The 10,318-nt window shown below is 33.2% G+C and overlaps 1 protein-coding gene across 6 annotated transcripts in view; it reads left to right on the top strand.

The window, feature by feature from the left end:
• Positions 1 to 10,318, top strand: part of Kcnh7 (potassium voltage-gated channel subfamily H member 7) — a 444,168-nt gene that overhangs the window by 200,285 nt on the left and 233,565 nt on the right. The gene's annotated exons all lie outside the window — the stretch shown is intronic.

Raw genomic sequence — 10,318 nt, 5'->3', positions numbered from 1 at the left:
TAGGAAACCAAAGTTTAGACATATATTTCAGCAATTTTCTTATGTGTGATCTGATAACTTCTAATTTATGTATGAAACAAATAAATCATTTTGTTAGCTACTTGAAAACTAACTTATAAGCAATTCAGGGGAAAATTGCACTTTTCATGCCAGTGTTTGAAAAATATGGGTCATTTGGACACTTTTGCATGTGCATTCATAATCATTGTTATATTTATAAACTTCTCCCAGGGCTAGAACTTTGTGCTGATCTCAGTCTTTCAAATAAAAATACAGTAAAGCAATGGGAAAATTTAATAACCCTTTTATTTCACTACCTTAATAAATAAAATGGTTCTACTCTGCATGGAGAGTGTTGCATAAACGATATGTAATTAAGTTAATAGACAATAACAATAGATAATACTTTTGTACAGAATGCAAGATGATTCTTAATGTAGGATTGTATCTTTGCATTGCTACCTAGAATTTGAAACCTTAATAAAATTTTTAAAGCTCTGGAGAACCTCACAAAGAATCTGCAAATCACCCTGACCACTGAGGCAAATCTAGCTCATTTTAAGTTGTTAATTGTGTCCCTGGAGGTATATATTTTTAATTTAAGTTCCTTTATATAAATAGTCAGCCGAGTGCAACAATTCCCTGAGTATTTATAATTAAAATATTTGTGCTACATGTTTGAAGTCAAAACAATAAAATTAAAAGCATATAATATTAAGATGGTTCACAATGTGAGAGACACAGTAATTTTCTATACTATTAGAATCTCCATGTGACATCTAGTGTTGGATTCCTTTTTATTCACAGGAATGAGATTTGCTTAGCTTCCCTCAATATGAGTATTTGTGCTTTTCAGTTCTGGAAAATATTTGTGGTTTTTTGTTCTCTTAGCTGTTGCCATTTTATATAATCTTTTTTTTTTTTTTTTCTTTTAGCAGGCTCCCACCAGAAACTCATTAAATCTCGTTCTACTATCCAAGCCCGTTAGAGTTGGTCACAGTTTTCATACTGTGTCTCTTCACAAAATTCAATGTAGTTCCTTAACACATACTACTTATTTATTGCTTTTTCCCTCAGCTGGAGTCTAGTGTAGACTGATATTTAAGACTTCCATTTTTGGATTTTAAATTTTAATGGTTTTGATTTTTATATATGTAAATGATTTCAAAAATATGACTATTAATGAAAAATATATTCTTTTTCATATTTCAACCTATTCTTTATTATTATTATTTTTGGTACCATGAATTGAACTCACAACCTCATGCTTGCCAGGCAGTCAACCTATTTTTCTCTAAATATTATAGATATATAACTGTATATTCATCAATTAAATTATTTCCTCTTCAGAGGATATAAGTTTAACAAAGCATTTTTATTCTCTTTCATTGTTAGCAAGGCTTTATGTCTGGAAATTCTGAAAAGTGTCATCTTCTGTGCTTTAGATGAATGATGCTATTTGGCTGCTCCTATCGTGAAATAGAATCTCTTGCTCAGTACATGGCTGCCTGTGCTGGTAGAACTCTTTAGTAAATAAGGCCAGGGTAACTCAAAATGTTATCTCCTTTGACTCTGATTGAAGAACACCTTATCAGTCACATCATCTCCATTGCCCCAGGGTCTGGCAATCCAGTCCAATATGTTGTATGTTACTGTGCAACATCAGTCATGACCAGTTACATGTAATTTACTATTTGAGGTCTCCTAGACCAAATCTAGAATAGATTTCACCTATAAATCCATTTGAGTGTAAGCTAATTCCTACAAATTTTTGAAGGAGAATTTTTTCCCATATAACCTGAGCTTCATGATGGATGAGTTTGCTTGGTTTTACAAGCTTATCTTTTACAAAGGGTCTAATTTCTTGTGGTCTCTGAATTTTGGTGGTATTCTTTGCTGTAAGGTTGTACAACTATTAGTATTCTGTCCACCTGTTTTAGCAAGATTGGCAAAACCTTCCAAAATAGTCATGGTGTCTATATCAGTTTCCTCTCTGCATTTTAGTACCTTTTTCACTATTGAATTTTATTTATTTTTCATATTTAATTAGACATTTTGAGTCCAAAATGAATGGTTGCTGTATTAAATTCACCATTTTTGTCTTTTGTATTAATGGGATCTTTCTTTCTTTTTTTCTTTCTTTCTTTCTTTCTTTCTTTCTTTCTTTCTTTCTTGACATACTACAATGCTAAAAAAAAGAAGTAAAATTTTTTCCTTTCTATGAATCATTATCTGTATTTGTCCTGCTGCTTCCTCAACTGTACTGCAAACATCTATCCATCCTTCAGGCTTTCTTCATTTTTTATGTTGTATCCATAAGGGCAACTCAATTCCTCTCTCTTTTGTAAAGCATTCCTTGACTATCCCACCTCCAAGTGATCTGTGTATATGAGATCATTGCCAGAGATCAGTTCATTGATAGGACCTAGATTTCTACTCAATATTAACCGTCTTGCCGGAGAAAATGTTTTCTTCAATATATATTTGGTACATTGTTGTGAGGTAAATTTACAGGCTTAACTCACACTATGCTCAAAAATGCAAAGACCAATAGAATTCTTTTCCTCCATTGCTACAGCTGTCTTTCTTCCTAACTCACAGACATCTTAAAACTTAGAATACTAATATATGCCTAATCCATTCAATTTTCTTTGGATAAGCTGGTTTAGTTAGTTCTTCTAAAGTACTGTCCATTTTTTCTAGGAAAAGAACACTTCTTAATATCTTATGTTTTTTAGTTCACTATCCTCTTCTCAGTTCCTCAGTAGAATAACATCTGATGAAGGAAGAGGAGAATCTATTCTTATACAAACTTATATCAGAGGACAAAAGCCAAAGTCTAGATGAGTGATGCTACTTGGCTGCTCCTGTCATGAAATAGGATCTCTTGCTCAGTACATGGCTGCCTGTGCTGGTAGAATTCTTTAGTAAATGGCCAGGCCAGGGTAACTCAAAATGTTATCTCCTTTGACTCTGATTGGAGAACACCTTATCAGTCACGTCATCTCCATTGCCCCGGGGTCTGGCAGTCCAGTCCACTGCCACAAAACAGACACGGTAAATCACCCCTAGGCTTCCAAATTTGATCCAGGCTAAATGTAACAGATATCTTGGGAAAGTTAGATAATGTCAGGATCTTTCTATGCCTGTTTTTATGTTCATCTCCTGCTTCCTGTCCATCTGCTTCTCCACTTATACTAAGGCAGTAGCTTCAGTTATTGGTGATGAGTGTGGTTTCTTCTCGGAGAATGGAATATTGAAGCCTTCTGACCTAATTTATATAACATAACTTCCATTTGGGTTTATATAACATAACTTCCCTTACTGTGTTTTCACTGAGCCTAGTATCCAAGCCTATTGTCTCACTCAACAGCCCTCTTTTGCCATGTCATTTAGTGCTTTCTATAATTTTTACCACCTCCTCCAGGAAATGTAAAGGTTAATTTTGATACCAACTCCATTATGACTTTAATACCTTGTCATTTACCTTACTAAGATAAAAATAACAAAATGACCAATCTTGTACCTATTGCCCTATTAAGTAGACTGTTAATTTGCTTGCAAATGGTATCAAAGAGCTGTGGTTAGGAAAATGAAAGCTATTTTAATAAACTGAGGACACATGGAAATGAATAAATATGGATAAAATTTGTCTCTTGAAACATACATATAATAATAATTTTCCAGCTACTTTTTTATCCATGACTTAATGTTTGATGGCCATTACCTTTTAGAAGACTTAAGCCCTAGGTTTTGGGAAATCAGTTTGCCACAGAAAGAATGTTTCTTGAAGACAAAGTATGGAGTCAGAACTAGGTATGGAAAAATAACTGATATAGCTGTTCTCTCAAGGATCTGTGATATATATAATAAACACATAAATGTATCCCCAACCAGTGAGTTGAAACATGCTTACCTCCGCTCCACAACATCTCAGTTTATTGCTATAGTGTGTATTTTAAAAAAATAAAAATGATGCATAATGTTGAAAGAATATGTTACACTCTCTTGATCTCACTCTCAGTTTCTTGGTGATGTATGACTATTTCCCTTTGCCAACTCATTGTGAACTTTACTCCAACTTGTCTTGGTCAAGGAAAAGTGCTGCTAAGACAGAGACTCACCCTGAGATTGAACCTCCCCAACTCCTTATTCCATTAAGAGAGCTTAGAATCCACAACTTCCTAGGCGTGGTCCACTTTGTGTCTCTAGAACACTAAATTGGATTAGCACCAGTCTTCCAGACTAAAACCTCCTGGCAGGTGTGTCCTAGGCTCTAAGTTTTTTGCAAGATACCCCTCTGCCTTTCAATTGATCAAATCCTTGGTTCTTCTTCAGAGCCGACATTACTGTGACTCCACTACACTCTCTAGTGGTCCCCTAATTTTCTTACACTCTGCAAAATCTGCCTTCAAAAAGGAGGGGAAAACAGTAGGAAGTTTTTCTTAACTTCATTTATGCACTCTTAGCACTTTCTCCCTTAACTAACTCATCTTGCCCCTAGGCCAAAACCCGAAAATATCTTGACAATGAAATCCGAATGAAATATCAATGAAAAGATTGGACTAAGCGATCTGCAAGTGCATTTATAGATGAGAGTTCTGTGACTTCATCTGAGGTCAACATTTCAAAAGAAAAATCTAATCAGTCCCTTTCTTTAAAAACCCTGTAAGTATTGAAAATCCTATATTTGTGAAATGCTGAATAGTGGTAGACTTTTAAAAAGTAAATGATACATTTCTTAGCCTCGACAGTTGTGTAGCCTCATTGTTAAGCATATAAGACCTATATGCACGAGAAAAATGAACAACTTTTTAGGAGTCTATTTATTCACTCCTTTTTCATCAAGGATAAAATGATTATATCTTATGGGACTTTGTTTATGGATAATAAGGAGAGCAATTACGAGGGGCCACACAGGGAATTAGGAAATGCTTTGAGTTTGTGTAGAAAGAGTATCCAGCCTCACAAAGTTCAAATATCTTCTTGGAAAAAGTGAGCTGACACTTCAAGAGTGCACAGAGATGTTTATGGTAGAGACATGATTAAATTGAATCAGAGGAAAATAATTATCTGAGACAAGGGAATAACACTTGTAAAGTTCTAGAAGTTATAATAAGGGCACTTCCTTTACCAGAAACTAACAGTAGTTCAGGCTAGTTGGAGAACATCTAAGTAGCAGTATAAATTCAATTAGTGATGTATATTTCAGGTGATGACATTGGCAATAATACTGGCCAGCTGTGTGAAGTGAACTAAATGCTATAATGTCAGAGGTAAAATAACATAAAATACATGAATTTTAACCCCCTTTATAAATTTGTGTTTGGGCATGTACTTAAGTAATTTCTAGAGTTGTTAAATATGTGATCAAAGACAGAATAGGGAAAATACAAGGGTAATGCAAAGATTCTCTTCTTTCCTTCCTTTCTTTTATTAAACGTTATAAGACAAATTCACATTAAATTTCCAAAACAAGGAATTTTGAGTGGTATACATTTGGGACCACATGACAATCATTAGGATATGAATAGATATTCACTGGATAAGCTGCATATGTCTTTCTTTTACTGCTAAGTTAAAAGAAGAACTTGATAGCTCCACAATTGAAATCCCCTTGCCATGTATGATGCAGGGGAAATTGCACTGACTTATAAAGTCGTAGAGCAGTGACTCCTGAATGAAGAACTTTGCCCACATTTTGCCTAGTCACAGTTCAGACTAGAGGTGCCCGGGTGAGTTTGACTTTGTCACATGACTTTATATGACTCAATACTATTGAAAATAATGTTTTCAAGTTTAAATTACCTGATTATGCCCATTTGTGTTTCCTATAAGCTAATTATGCATCAAGCCCACACACTGAATTTCCATCTAACTAGGGTCAAAGTCAACTCCCACTGGAGAGCACATGTGTAGACATGGTCACAGGTAGAAGTCAAGTTTTATACTCAAAATGGAGCTCTTCAGGTAATGACCTATTTCAGCACAACCTCAAATACTTTTGGGACCTAACATGATAGAAAGAACCTGACAAGCAAATATAGGCAGTATACATATTTTTTATGTTTAGGAACATCCAGAAGAGTACATCAGATTCTATAAATCAAGCAATCTTGAAAGACACCAAAATACACTTTTAGAAATTTGCACTTTTTCCAAATACCTGAATTAGCTATATTTGGAAGAGTTCAAAATGTTTTCTGTAAAGCTTAACAGTTTAAAATCATGGATTTTATTTAAACACACATGTAATGTAGAACATTATTATATATTTATGAAATAATTTGTAAAACATATACTGTATTTGACATTTTATTAAATTTAAGCATGTAACTATTAATACTGGAACAACAATTATTTCATATATGTTAAATTATAATCATCAAATTCAATTTGATGTAAGGAAGTACAAGGTGGTAATATATAACTTCTTTCCATCCAAACATGTTTTTAACTGTCTCAAAATTTAGCACGCAGTCTATTATCCAGATACCGTAAATTTTCAAAAACTCTTGTCTTGCTGATTGTACAATAAATATATCTACTGGAAAATAAAGACATGTAGAATATATAATTTGTAATCATACCACCTATAAATAATGAACACATAGTTTGATATATGCTTTTGTACCCTATTAAAATGTATTATTTCTTTTTAAAATTTGACTCAGTTAAGGTGGTATGTGGCTGTGATCCCACTACTTAAAGACACTAAGGCAGGAGAATCATTTGAGCCAAGGAATTCAAGGCAAGCCTTGATAACATAAAGAGATCTTTTCTCATAAACAAGAAAGAAAGGAAGAAAGAAATTGGGAAAGAAAGAAAAAATAAGTATTTGTATCTATATATCTATAATATCTATGTGACCTATATCTATATCATCTATATCTATATCTGTATCTATATCTGTGTCTATAATTGTTTCTTATAATATCTTTGTACATTATTGAAAGCCAGTATGCACAAATGGAAAAAACCGAAGCTGGATTTTAGTGATAACAAACACTCAAAACTATGAGCAAAATATAGTTTGTTTTGTTTGGTAATTCTTAATTGTTATAAACACTAGGATTTCCCAGAATTTTATGAAAATATCTTTTTGTTATGTATTTCAAAATATATTTTCAAAAGGATCCATTTTATTTATATATTTATATATTTATTTATTTTTAAATTCTATTTTAAAGAAGGTAAAATTAAACATAACAAAACAGAACAAAGATCAGAAGAATGAAAGAGACACAGATTTCAAAGCAAGACAACAAGAGATCTTCACTATCATGTTGTCTCTTACTTTCTTCTAAATAGTTGTCCATATCTTCACACACAGTGAATTCATACAAAACAAAAAAGTATGAAACTAATCAGAACAAGATGATCAAGGCATTTTAAGTCTTCAAAACCAGACAAAAGGGAAGTCAAAAAATGGCTGCCATAATGTCTTTCGCTCTGTTCAAAATAGCTGACCATACATTCATGTATGTTGAAATTAAACAATGCAAAAAAGACTAAAATCACTCTGAACAAAGAATAATAGTATTATTGGATTTCACAGCATGTTGCTACAGAATCAGCACTGGGTACCTTACTGTCCATTTTTCTTCAAAGTAGCTGTTCATTTCATCATGCATTATATAATCGATTCTTATATGTATGAGTCTCTATATGTATACTTACCTTTTCTGTATTAGAAGGAAAAACAGAACAAATTCCTATAAAATACAAAGCAAAAATGACAAATAAATAACAATAGCAAAAAGCCCAGAGCACTGACTATACAGGGCTTCAAAACAAGGTGGTATGAGCATAACTAGGGTTGTTATCTTACACAATGATCTTCAAGAGTTCCTCAGATCACCATACAATAATATGCACAATTGTTCCAGTCCTATGAATGCTATTTGTTCCAAGAACTTATAGTATTTGTGACACAATCATCTTAGCTATCCTAAGTGTGTTTATATAATTTTATTTTTCTTTTCCTTCCTTTTTCTTTTTCCTCATTTTCCCTGAGATAGTATTTTTCCCCTTTAAGCAGATTCTTATCCTTTCACTGTATTTATTGAGTGTTTGTATCTTATGTACTCTTCCCATTCTTATACCATTTCTTATACTGGAGAGACTATATAGTATTTACTGGTGAGTTTGATTTATTTGATCAAACTGGTAAGTTTGATTTATTTCACTTATGAGTATGGACTCCATTTGCGTCTATTTATTTATAAATATCTCAATGTGATCATTCTTTATAGCTGAGTAGTACTCCATTGTATAAAAAATACCATATCTTTTTTATCCATTCCTCAGTTGATGGGCATTTAGGTTGTTTCCAAGACCTGGCTTTACAAATTGTGCTGCTATAAACATGGTTCACATATATCACTGTGGTATGATGTTTTCAGTTCTTCTGGGAATATGCCTAGAAGTGGAATAGCTGTGTCTAATGGGACTTCCAATCCCAGCTTTTTGAGGAATCTCCAGACTTATTTCCACAGTGGTTGCACCAGTCTGCACTCCCACCAACAGTGCAGAAGACTTTTTTTCCCCCAGCCTCTCCAGCATTTATTTTTGGTAGTTTTCTTTATCCTGGCCATTCTTTCTGGAGTGAGATAGAATCTTGGTGTTGCTTTAATTTGCATTCTCTAATGACTAACGATGCTGAACTTTTTTCCTTGTATTACTTGCCATTTGTATTTCTTCATTTGAGAATTGTGAATTCATCTCAGATGCCCATTTTTGGAATGAGTGTTTGTATTTTGGGGATCTGAGTTTTTTAAATTCTTTATGTGTTCAAGACAGAAATCCTTTGTCTGAGGGACAGTTAATAAGAATTTTTCCCAATTGGTGGGTTTTCTTTTCACTATGCTGGAGATTTCTTTTGACATGCAAAAACTCTTTAATGGGATGTGATCCCAGTTATTGATTCTGTGAAATATTTTTCATGTGGTTTGATTCTTGCTCATGAAATGTCTACCTAACTCTGTGTCTTCAATATTTTTACCTACTTTGTCTTCCAACAGATTTAGTGTTTCTGTTTTGATATTTAGATATTTGATTCATTGAGACTATAGTTTATATAGTTTAGTATATGGTGATAGGCATGGGTCTAGTTTTAATTGTTAGTATACAGAAATGCTATGGATTTTTTAGGGTTTTTTTTTTTTTTTAATCGGTATGAGGGATCGAACTCACGACTGCACGCTTGCAAGGCAGGCACTTATGCCGCTGAGCTAAATCCCCAATCCAATGCTATGAGTTTTGAGTGTTAACTTTGTATCCAGCTACATTACTGAATTTATTTATTTATTATATCTAGAAGTCTTTTAATAGAATTTTGGGAGTCTTCTATGTAGAGGATCATGTCATCTTCAAATAATGATAATTCAACTTCTTCTTTTCCTATTCTTACTCCTGTTATTTCTCTTTCTTGTCTAATTGCTCTGACTAGTATTTCCAACACTATATTGAATAAGAGTGGTGATAATGGACATCCTTGTCTTGTTCCTGATTTTAGGATAAAGGCTTTCAATTATTGGCCCTTTAATGATGCTGGCTGTTGATTTGTCATAAATGGCTTTTATCATATTGAGGAAAAGACCAATTATTTCAGTTTTTGGTAAGGTTCTTATCATTTATAAGTGCCAGATCTTAACAATAGCTTTTTCTGCATCTATAGAAATGATCATGTGGTTCTTATTTTTGGCTCTGTTGATATGTTGGATTACATTTATTGATTTATGTATGTTGAATCATCCCTGCATTCTTGGGATGAATCCTACTTAGTCATGGTGTATGACCTTCTTGATGATTTGCTGCATTCTGTTTGCCATTATTTTATTGAGAACTTTTGCATCTATGTTCATTAGGGAGATTGGCCTGTAGTTCTCTTTTTTTAGTTGGGTCTTTCTCAGGTTTTGGTACTAGAATAATATTTGCTTCTGGGAATAAGTTAGGAAGAATTGTTTCCCTTTCAATTTCATTGAAAAGTTTGTGGAGTGTCAACATTAAGTCTTCTTTGCATTTCTTGTAGAATTCCGCAGTGAATCGGTCTGGCCCTGAGCTCTTCTTTGTTGGTAAGGATTTAATTACATTTTCAATTTCACTAATAGAAATTGGATTATTCAACAATTTTACATTTTCTTGACCCAGTTTTGTTATTTCATATGTTTCTAACAATCTGTCCATTTCTTTTGTGTTATCAAACCTATGAGAGTAGAGATTTTCAAAATAGGTGTTGATGATCTTCTATATTGCCACAGAGTCTGTAGTGACTTCACCCTTTTCATTCCTTATTGCATGAATTTCAGTTTTTTCT

This window comes from Cavia porcellus, unplaced genomic scaffold (genome assembly GCF_034190915.1).
Source record: "Cavia porcellus strain 051 isolate PalLab524CR breed Dunkin Hartley unplaced genomic scaffold, mCavPor4.1 scaffold_12, whole genome shotgun sequence".
NCBI classification, from domain to species: Eukaryota; Metazoa; Chordata; class Mammalia; order Rodentia; family Caviidae; genus Cavia; species Cavia porcellus.
Note: the sequence above shows the minus strand (reverse complement) of the source record. Positions and strands in the feature narration are given on the sequence as shown.